Source organism: Larus michahellis, chromosome 6 (genome assembly GCF_964199755.1).
Source record: "Larus michahellis chromosome 6, bLarMic1.1, whole genome shotgun sequence".
NCBI lineage: Eukaryota > Metazoa > Chordata > Aves > Charadriiformes > Laridae > Larus > Larus michahellis.
Genome location: NC_133901.1, coordinates 1,446,612 through 1,456,305, shown reverse-complemented (window position 1 = coordinate 1,456,305; position 9,694 = coordinate 1,446,612). Strand labels below are relative to the sequence as shown.

At 54.5% G+C, this 9,694-nt stretch overlaps 1 long non-coding RNA gene across 1 annotated transcript; it reads right to left on the bottom strand.

The window, feature by feature from the left end:
• Positions 1-2,100: 2,100 nt before the first annotated feature.
• Positions 2,101-9,114, bottom strand: LOC141744747 (uncharacterized). The gene is made up of 5 exons (XR_012587547.1): positions 8,920-9,114; positions 8,139-8,222; positions 5,372-5,513; positions 4,951-5,150; positions 2,101-3,486 (listed from the first exon to the last, which is right to left on the bottom strand). It is a non-coding gene; the product is annotated as an uncharacterized LOC141744747 (long non-coding RNA).
• Between the last annotated feature and the right edge of the window lie 580 nt (positions 9,115-9,694).

The window sequence follows — 9,694 nt, the reverse complement described above, 5'->3', positions numbered from 1 at the left end:
GTCAGCGGGGGGGTCAGCGGGTCGCTACCAGGGGCGCCAAGAGATGAGGCAGATACAGCAAATTCGGGGCATTTTCCCTTCCTTTTGTGTTTTTGATTTTTTTTCCTTTTATTTTTATTTTTCACACAAACTGTGGCTAAATCCTCTTCCGTAGCAAGACCGGCGGAGCCCCTTTCTGCCCCCTCCCGAGGTGCAGTGATGGGGGTCCCGGTGCCGGCCCTCGGGCTCCCCGGGCGCCCGCACCCCGCCCGCGGGGGGCACCGCCGCCCCAAAGGCGGGGGGGGCACCAGCCCCACACCTGCGCCGGGCTGGGGCTTTTTATTTGTTTGCAAGAACCCACTCGAGGAAAAGTGTTGAAAACACAGACCTGGCTACTGAAATTCCCCGAAACAGAGAATGCAGGTTCAGCTGGGGGTTGCCAGCCCCGCCTGCAGCCCTGGGAAGCGGCTGGTGAATCCCTGGTGACCTTTGAGCCTTTTTCTCCTCGAGTGGGTGGAAAATCTCGATTTCTGCATTTCTGCTTTCTTTTTTTTTTTTTTCTTTTTGTATTATTTCTGCCTTTCCCGTCTTGTTTATTTGTTTCACAACTTTATTTTTTTTCCCGCTCACCTCCCCTGGCGGGGGGAGCACCGCGCCTGCTGGATGCCGCCCGTGGAGAGTGGGGACACGGAGGGGGGGTGGCCGGGGCTCTCCCGGCCGGCAGCGGCGGCCCCGCGGCGTACCGAGGGTTAACCGTACCCGCTCCGCGGCTCTGCGCGGCGATGGGTGAAACTGCCGCGACTTCCCCCCAAAAAATCAAGAGGAAAGAGGTGTCCCGGAGCCCCGGGCCGGGCCGGGCCGGGGGCGGGGGAGGCCTGGGGGCTGCCACTCCCCCCCTAATGAGCTCATTTCCATGTCTGCGCCTCCCGCAACTGTGAGAAAATCCGCCGGGACACGCAGCGTGCCGATGCGGCCCGGGCTGCCCCGGTCTCCCCGGTGACAGCGCCCGCCCGGGAGAGCCGCGACGGCTGCGGGGCGGGGGGGAGTGGAGTGGAGTGGAGTGGGGTGGGGTGGGGTGGGGTGGGGTGGGGAGGAAGACGACGACACACAGCAAATAAATAAAATAAAATGAAAAACTTCTCCCGGCCTCGGTACCTCGCAAGTTTCCGCTGAGGAGGGGACACACGCCCCCCCCGCCCCCGTCTCCCACGCGTGTCTTGAGTGGGGCCGGGCTCCCCGAACACCCACGGGGGGGTGGAGGGGTGCAAAAGTGCCCGGGGACAGTGCGGGAGGGGGAAGGGAGCGCTGAACAGCCCCACACTTATCAATAACAAGATGTATAAATATCAAAGTGAAGGAGCCCGAGTAAGTCTTTCTAGAAGCGAGGAGGAAGCTTAAGCAGCTTTCTTTAATGGTGATTTGTAGCTCTGTAAGGGGCACGGATAGCAAATACCCTGCAGGTGCATGTTGTAACACTGCCATCCGGACTTTAATGTAGATTACTCTCCAACTCGTTTGATCGGTCCTTTGAAACCCTTTACAATTGCCTGTGACGAACCGCCAGTCTCAGTTTTTTTTTCTTTGAATAATGCCTTAAGGGTAAGTCCTCGGGGCTTTTAAAGATCTCCAGCACATTTTTAAAAAAATCACGTTAGATTTTTACTTTAGAGCGTGGGTCCGTGTCTCTCAACTTGGGGCTGCTAACAGGCATCTTTTAAATCATTAATCATCTAATAACCACCAACTTTACTCTGTGAGGGAGACCCAGGGATCTTCTAAAGGCCTCCAAATATTTCTGTTGCTTTTGGGATAGTACTGGTTAAAATTTAGGAGGCAAAGCCCCCCGGTCCCTCCTGCTGAAGCTCGGGAGCTGGCGGCCCTGCGGCGTTTGTGGACTTTCTGCCGGGTGAAGCTCTGCCGGAGGCCCTTCCTCTGGCCACCGAGGAACCGCAGGGTGACACGGGGGAGAAGCCCGGTCGGAGGGGTCCCCCCGGCCCCCCCCGACCTCCACCTGCTGCTGTGTCGGTGCCTTCTAGCAAACAGTGGGCATTTTTTTTTTTTTTTTGAGGGGGAAAAAAAAAAAGGCAAAACGAGAGGACGCAATAAATCCCGCAGATGTTTCCACTCTCTCCGCAAATAACGTTTAACCTTTAATATTTATTCGTTACTATTAATTCAAAAAAATAATTACTGAACTTTTGGCCCTTCAATTTCCACAAGCGGCGCTTTGTTTCCCTAAAATAAACTTGGGAGAAGCGATCCCTCCGTATCAAACTAGGGATTTGAATTAAAGGCCCATTTGGGACACTTGAGACTACAAAGGGTTACACATAAATAAATGCCACATTTGCCTATTGCAAAAGTTTTCTCTGTCCTTTCTCAGTCACAACAGGGGAGGAAAAAGCCGTCGTTTATTATCTAGCGCTGGGCAGGAGCAGCCCCTCCAGAATGTGCTCTTAGATTTGGCCGGCAGAAGAGGGACTCTTTTTTTTTTTTTTTTTTTCTTCTTCTTCCCCCCCTCAACAGCAGCTCCTTTTGTTCTCCAGATCTCTTTCCCAATTTCAAGCTTCACTTGCAGATCCTAAGTTTGTTTGTTAATGACGCTATTACCATCTGGCTCGTCCTACTTTCCAAAAGATATAAATCTCCCCAGTTTCATTGCCTACATTATCATTTAAGTGCCACCGTAGCTGGAAGAAAAATATGCTTTCAAGGCTGCAAATTCTCTTGCAGGGAGTAACTTCCCCGGGCGCGGAGCTGCCGCCCGGCCGGGATGGCTCCAAATGGATTTCACCTTCCAGCGATGCTGGGAGAGGGGGAGGCAGCACCATTTAAGTTTTCCACCAGAAACTTAAGTGAACCTTCCCCCCCCCCCCGCCCCCCAACCCCTTTTGTCGCTGTTTAATGCATCTGGCTACTTTGAACCGTTATCTTCGGCGGGGAGGGGGCAGGATGGGTCCTGCCCCTGGCAGCCCCTCTTTTCCCTCACCCAGCGTGAACCCCCGTCTCTCCGCCATCAGTACATATTCCATACGTGGGGCTAAACCTTTCCCACAGGCGTCGTACAGTAAAGGAAAGAAAACTTTGGGCTCCTCTTAGTGCAAGGCGGTCGCAGATTTGTGTGCGTTTAGGCATAAAGGGATGGTGGGGGGGGGAGGGCGAGAAGGGATGGGGGAGGGAGTTGGGTCGGTTTGTGTATGGGCTCCACAATGACTCTATTTATTCGCTGCAACCAGCCTGGGCAGATTGAATAGGCGAGAGAGAGACACTCAGCCTTCCCAACGCGTGGGCTTTGTGGGATCCAGTCCCCACGAGCAGATTTCCACCGCTAATTTCCCATTCCGCGGGAGGGGGGGCGGGGGAGGGGGGGTCCTGCGAGGCGACCCGGCCGTGCCCAGCAGCTCCCCCGAACATCGCCCGCGACTCCAGCCCTCAGCCTCGCCGCGGAGAAGTTTAGAGAGAAGTTTCAACCTTTATCGTTTCTTTGCTGGGTGTCCGGCAACGCTTCTGCGGAAAAAAAAAAAATAATAAAAAAAAAATATATATACGTACACACACGTACACACAATAATTTCAAGCGAGGGAAAAGATACTCCTTTAATAATGAGAAAGAAAGCCAGGGATTTTTTTTTTCCCCAAGTGATCTAATTGTTATAAATAATTACGGATGAAAAGAAAACTCACTTATTATGCACTTGTACTACTGCGACTGCATAGGAGAGAAAGGGGGCCAAGCCAGTGATTAATTAATATCGCACTGGCGTAGCTGTTTTCTCGCGAAAGGCCTTTTCCCCCCTCGCCGCTGCGGAGTTATGGCTCCGACTCGAGTCATGTGCAGGCAGGAAGGGATCTTGTTTATAAATTTATATGACGACCTTTTCTTTGTGTGTGCTCTAAAGTTGATATGGACAAATTGCAGAGGTATACAATTTAAGTAGATGCACTTTTAATCACCGATCATTAAAATGGTTATGTTAAATATACTCAATTACATGCATGACTTCACCCTAACAGTACTTTCTATTCTCCCAGCTGCTCACGTATTCCTTAACTATAGTCAGCAGAAGAAACTCGATTATGCTGAATCCATACATTTCTATGGATTTCATCAGCCTAATTAATGCTTCAGTGTGGTCCATGTGTCTGAATGGTCCCTTTGCTATTACTTGGGTAAGGAGGCAGTGCTGGAATGCAGAGGGTCTTTCTTTCAAAGATACCCATGGGGGTCACTCTAGGATTCTAATGGCAAAGGTAGCAAGTGTTAAATAGCAGAAACATGCAAAGAAAGGGAAGGCAGCGATGTAAAAGGGACATTGATACTGTAGGTATGCCCAACAGGTCAGTGATGATAATTAAAACGCTTAAAGAAGAAAAGGTAAATGGAAAGCTTCCACAATTCGCAGCGTGCACGGTTAAAAGCAAACAAATCAGCCCCCAGAAACGCACCTTGCTGATCCCGGCGGAAAAAAAAAAGAAAAAAAAAAGAAAAAAAAAAGTCGACAGCAGATTTTTAGCCTAAATAACTGCCAGGGCAGCCTCTTCTGCGAGCAGCGCGTTTGGATGCCCCGTCTATTCTTTAACTTTCTCGTTGTCGAAATGCAGCGTGTCGGGAAGAGGGTGCCGGGCGCTCCCACGCTGTCCGGGGGGCTCGCTGTCCCGGCACCGGCCGTGGGGGCGTCCCTGCAGCCCCCCGGCTCAGTGCGGAGACACACGGAGCTGGTGGAAGTAGCTCTTCTCTCCCCGGCTTTTTTTTTTTTTTTCCCGAAATGAAGAAGCGATTAAAATAAATGGGATGCGTTGCAGCTTTAGCGCAAACAGCCAATGGCTGCTGCTATAACCCATCTTCCCATCGCAGCGCTCAGTGGGATCGAAAAGGCAGGAGCGCTTCCTGGTATTCCAGCAACATTTTAATCGATGAGAAATGCAGATGCATCGAGATGTAATTTTTTTTTTTTTTTTTTTTGTTCCCACCTGTTGTAGTAGAGGACCATCTGATCACACCTTTCTCTGGCTGCTGGGAGATGTGAGGGGAAATCAGAGCTCTCTCTCGTCACCCACTGCACTGCCAAAAAGGTGGTGATGGAGCCGGGATTTCTTCCCTCTTCCTCCACCACGCACTCTGCAGCTTGATTGTCCTAACTTCCAGTTGGTGCCTTGCTGCAGCCTTCATCCTTCGAGTGGAGAGAGAAAGCAGGGAAGATTTCAGATCTATAACCAAATTATAACCTAGGAACTTTATGCTTGTCATGCTAATTTAATGACTTTTATAGTAAGTGTAGACTTTCTGTCTTTTGAAATTAGCTCTTCAAAACGCTTTGTGTAATGACAGACACTAGACATAAGAGACAAATGCACAAGCAATAGTGGGATAATAATCTGGCAAACACTGTACCATTTAGTATTAAAATGGAGAACAAAGTGCATTAAATCTCAGCGGAGATGTACATCGTTGTCCAATGCCGTTGGTCCAGGCCTGGGCTGCAGAGTGACCCGAAAGGGGGATGTCCTCCGACAGCCGCCATGCCTGGGCTCACCTGGAAAACAAGCAGGTGCCAGATGTTGAGTACAAAATAGCATTTCATGCCGTGTAGTGCCCCTTCGGCGCCTGGTGGTGCTTACACGTGTTTGAGTACTGTAAATATATTGATTTCCACAGGCTGGTTCTGCTGGGCCCGGCCCCTCGCTCGGTTCCCAGCGGGGGGATGTACACGCTGCACTCGTGTATGTTGCTCTGAACGTACACGTCCCCTCCGGCCTTAAGAGCGTCTCTGTGCTCCCATGTTATGAGAGGTCCAGAAATCTGCCCAAGAGATGGTCTGGCTAACAAAGGGAGGGGTAAACCCAAAGCTATAGGTGTACTGCAGTCTGGGCGACTCACTCGTTGCCTATAATTGTAAATAAGGTGAGTTCACACGACGATCGAGTAACGAGGGAACAAGAGGCCCATTTTAATCAGGTGGTTATCTCTCCTTGGTGGAGATCAGAGCTCCATCGCTCCTGGCCTTCTCATTGTGTCCCCCCTGCTGGAAATGACAGCTCCTTCAGAAATAAGCAACTTGGGCCCTGGATGGGATTTCAGCTCTTTTGCACTACACATGTACCAATTGTCATTTTACAGCTACAGCGAAACCTCTAAATTATATGAGTGTATAAACTCGGCCTCATTAAATCCCCCCTTTTGGATAGCCTCAAGGTTGGAGAGTATATTACTGTAAGCCAGAGGAGACTTAAATTATATCCAAAAGGGGATTGAAACGTAGTGGTACTTAAGCACACTCCTTGTCTCAGCTACAGAGGTTTCATTTTTCCCCTTTCGAGTGTTATAATATTACAAACGCAACAGTTTCCTTATGTCAAATCAAACGATCTGAAATCCTATTTCTTGATCAGGCCGACGGGTCCCTTTGTGGTGGGGACAAAAACACAAAGATATGATCAAACACCGTAGCCTGACCAAAGAGAAATTTATCGTTCATCTGAGAGAGCTTCCTAATTTGAAGCAGAAACCCTCCCCTTCCAGAAAGCATCTGAACATGCTGTGGAAGTTGTTTTCTTGCGCGTGTGCCGGTGTGTAGGGATAAATAGGGGTGGGGGTGGGGGGGCGGGGGGGCGAGGGCAGCCATTGCCCCACAACCTAGAGCCCGCCCTGCCCGCAGGTTAATTTTTCCACCCCAACCCACAGAAAAATCAAGGGTGCGGTGGGAAATCGGTGCCCAGGCGGGCTGCCGCTGCTGCCGCCGTCCCCCCACCCGCCCGGGCCGGGGGGGTCAGCCCAGAGCCCCCCTGCGACCCCCCCGCAGGGCTCCCCGAAAGGGCCGAGCTGAGCCCCCCCCGGCCACGGCGCTGGCGAGGGGGGCACGGCTGCGGCGGGCATCGCAAGCCCCCCAAAGTCGGATTTGCCGGGAGGGGGTCGCCTTCCCCCCCCTTTCCAGCCCTCGCAAGAGGGTCAGTGGTTTAACCAGGCGTCACCAGGACTTCGTTTTATCCCCGGCCCACTGAAGCGTGTGGCTTTTAGTGACTGATGGCCGCTGTGGCTGTACGCGGCACAGTTGCTCTCACGGTGCGGGCTCCAGATGGGCACGTCCCGCAGGCTCGGGGCGGGGGGGCGCGGCCGCTTTGCAAAGGCCACCGAGACACTGAGATTTGTTCTGGGTCAACCCTCCCCAAACGCCAAAGTTGGGAAACAACTTTCGCAGCGTGTGTCGGGGAGGGAGGGAGCGGCGGCGGAGCGGCAGCGGGTGCCGCGGTGATGGGCGCCGGGGCTGGGGGCTGCTCCCCCCCGCCCCCTCCGTCCCGGCCACCGCCCCCCCCCCCCCCGTCCCTCTGCTCGGCTCTTCCTCCCCGAGCCCCGGACGCGCAGACAGCACGTTTCCAAACTTTGAAATGCCAAATCACGTTATTGCTGTGGCAGGAGGCTGCTTTCGGATCCGTGACAGCTGAGTTTTCCTTATCGATTATGTGACACTGCAGTTCATTTACACAGCTCAAAAGCTTAAAGACACTGGAGGAGCCCCGGGTTTAACCCGAAATCCTAACAGAAAGTGAATCAACTTTCTGGCCAGTGTTTAAACTGATAGATCAGAACTTAATTCGGAGAGACAGAAAGGGAGAGAAACGACAGCACGGATTTATCTTGCCCGGCGTCCTCCGCTCAAACTTTAGAAACTGCGGCGTGGAAAATCCAGGGCCGAAATGCTAATTAGAAGCCGCGCGTTGGGTGCCCAGATACGTTGTGTATTTTCGAAAGCCGACGATGAGAGCGCGGGGGGTTTTGCGGGCGCGGGAGCAGCCGGGATGCGGGAGCCGCTCCCGCCGCGGGGCCGGCGCCGTGCGGGCTCTGCCGCCGGAGCGGCCCGGCCCGGCCACCGGGCCCGGGGAGGGCTTGGGGAAAGGCGGGGGGGCGGCATTTTCCGCTCCCGCATGGGGACGGGACCGGCCCCTTCTGCTGCCGGGTCGTTCCCTCGGCTTCTTTAACTGGGGGCTTTCCAGGAGCCAGCCCACCTCCCGGTCCCTGCTGCTCCCTCCCCCTGTCCTCGCCGAGGTTTCATTACTTGCTGTTAGTGCCTGGAAACAATAAAGGATGTGGGACTGGGCTTTTATTGATTATTTGTCACCCTGTATTTGTCAGTTTCAATAACTTTTCCTGAAGTTTTACTTACGGGCACTTGAGCTTTCGGATTAGGCCAGCTCTGCGGATTGCAGTGAGGGGTAATTATCCGCTGGCCTGCTTCCCTGCAGCCGCGCTGCGCACCCGGGGAGAAAAGAGCATTAACGTATAGAATGGGCAGGATCCGGCCTGAGCCCCGCCTAAAGCGCTGCCCGGGCGAGAGGTGGGAGCAGCCAGGGGCTCGCCGCGGCCCTGCCAGCTGCCCCCCCCCAGCCCCCCGGGCTCCCCCGCCGTCCCCATCCCTGCCGTCCCCATCCCCGCTCCCCCCACCCCCGCTCGCCCTGAGCGGGCTACAAGGAGCCCACGGCCGCTCTCCGCCCCCCGGGTGATTGGGGGGGGGGGGGGGGGGGGGCGCTCACCCAGGCCCCCCACTGTCGCCCCCTCCCCCGGTTGCGGAGGCGAGAGATCAACCCCCGAGAGACGGCCCCGTTCCCGGGTGGGGGACGGGGCGGGGGGGGGGGGGACTCAGGGCGCTGGGGCCCGAACCGGGGCTCTCGGCAGCGGCCAAATCCCCGGGATTCAATTAAAAAGCTGGCTCGCGCCGCTGGCGGGGAGGCGAAGCCGGGGGATTTGTATTATGAAGATCGACTCTTCAAAACTGCCCGCCTGGCAGCCCGGCCGCCATCCCGCCGGCCGAGGGGACACGGCCGGAGCCCCGGCGGCGGGGGGTGCGGGGGGCCGGGCCCCACGGGCGGCGGGGAGAAGATCCCCGGGGACCTGCCGGGGGGGGTCGCATCTCTCTCAGCCTTTCCAGAGGGGGGGGGGTGTCAAACCTTCCTGGAGAGACAAGACCCTCTTCCTCCTCTAGGAAGTCCCTGCGTCTCCCAGGCGCTGGCGCCGCTCCGTGCGTGCCCCGGCTCTGCCCGCGCCCAGGCGCGCTGGGGCGAGCGCAGCCCCCCCCGGGCTGGCAGGGCGCCTGTCGGGGACGGTATAGCGGCCGATGCGCTGCATCTCATCCCGCTGCGAGCGAAGAGACAAGCGAACACAGAGTGCCCAGTTACACAGGATTTAATTACAGCGGAATGCATTCTCCATGCTGATTAGGAGAAAAATCAATCGGGGGCTTATTTGCCACAATGAACCAATAAAACCCCAATTTATTAGAGCAATAATCTCAGCCCCAAATGGTCTAAATATTATTGTTTCAATTGCATTGAGGGAATTCAGACTGAAAGTGTTACGCATAGAGCATCAGGGAGCCCTTCTGCATGAATGCAGCAACAGTTTCTAGCCTCTTCCCGGAGGCTCGCTTGCTGGCTCCAAGATCTTTGAAACAGGGGGCCGAGTTCCCCCATTTCAGGTCCAGGTGTCTGGATTGCTGTAGCACCTACAAGGCAAAGATGCTGTGCGGTCCGCAGCGATCTATGCCAAGAGACAAACATAGCATACAGCTTCCCACCGGGTCTTAAAGGTTTTCCTGCTTTCCAGTGATTTATATGTGAAATTCCTAGAGGAGGGGAGGCCACACAAAAGATCCCCGAGCCATAGGCTGACATAAATGCCTTGTTGTAATATCGTTAGAAAAACACCATGCGGTGTGCCAAAAAT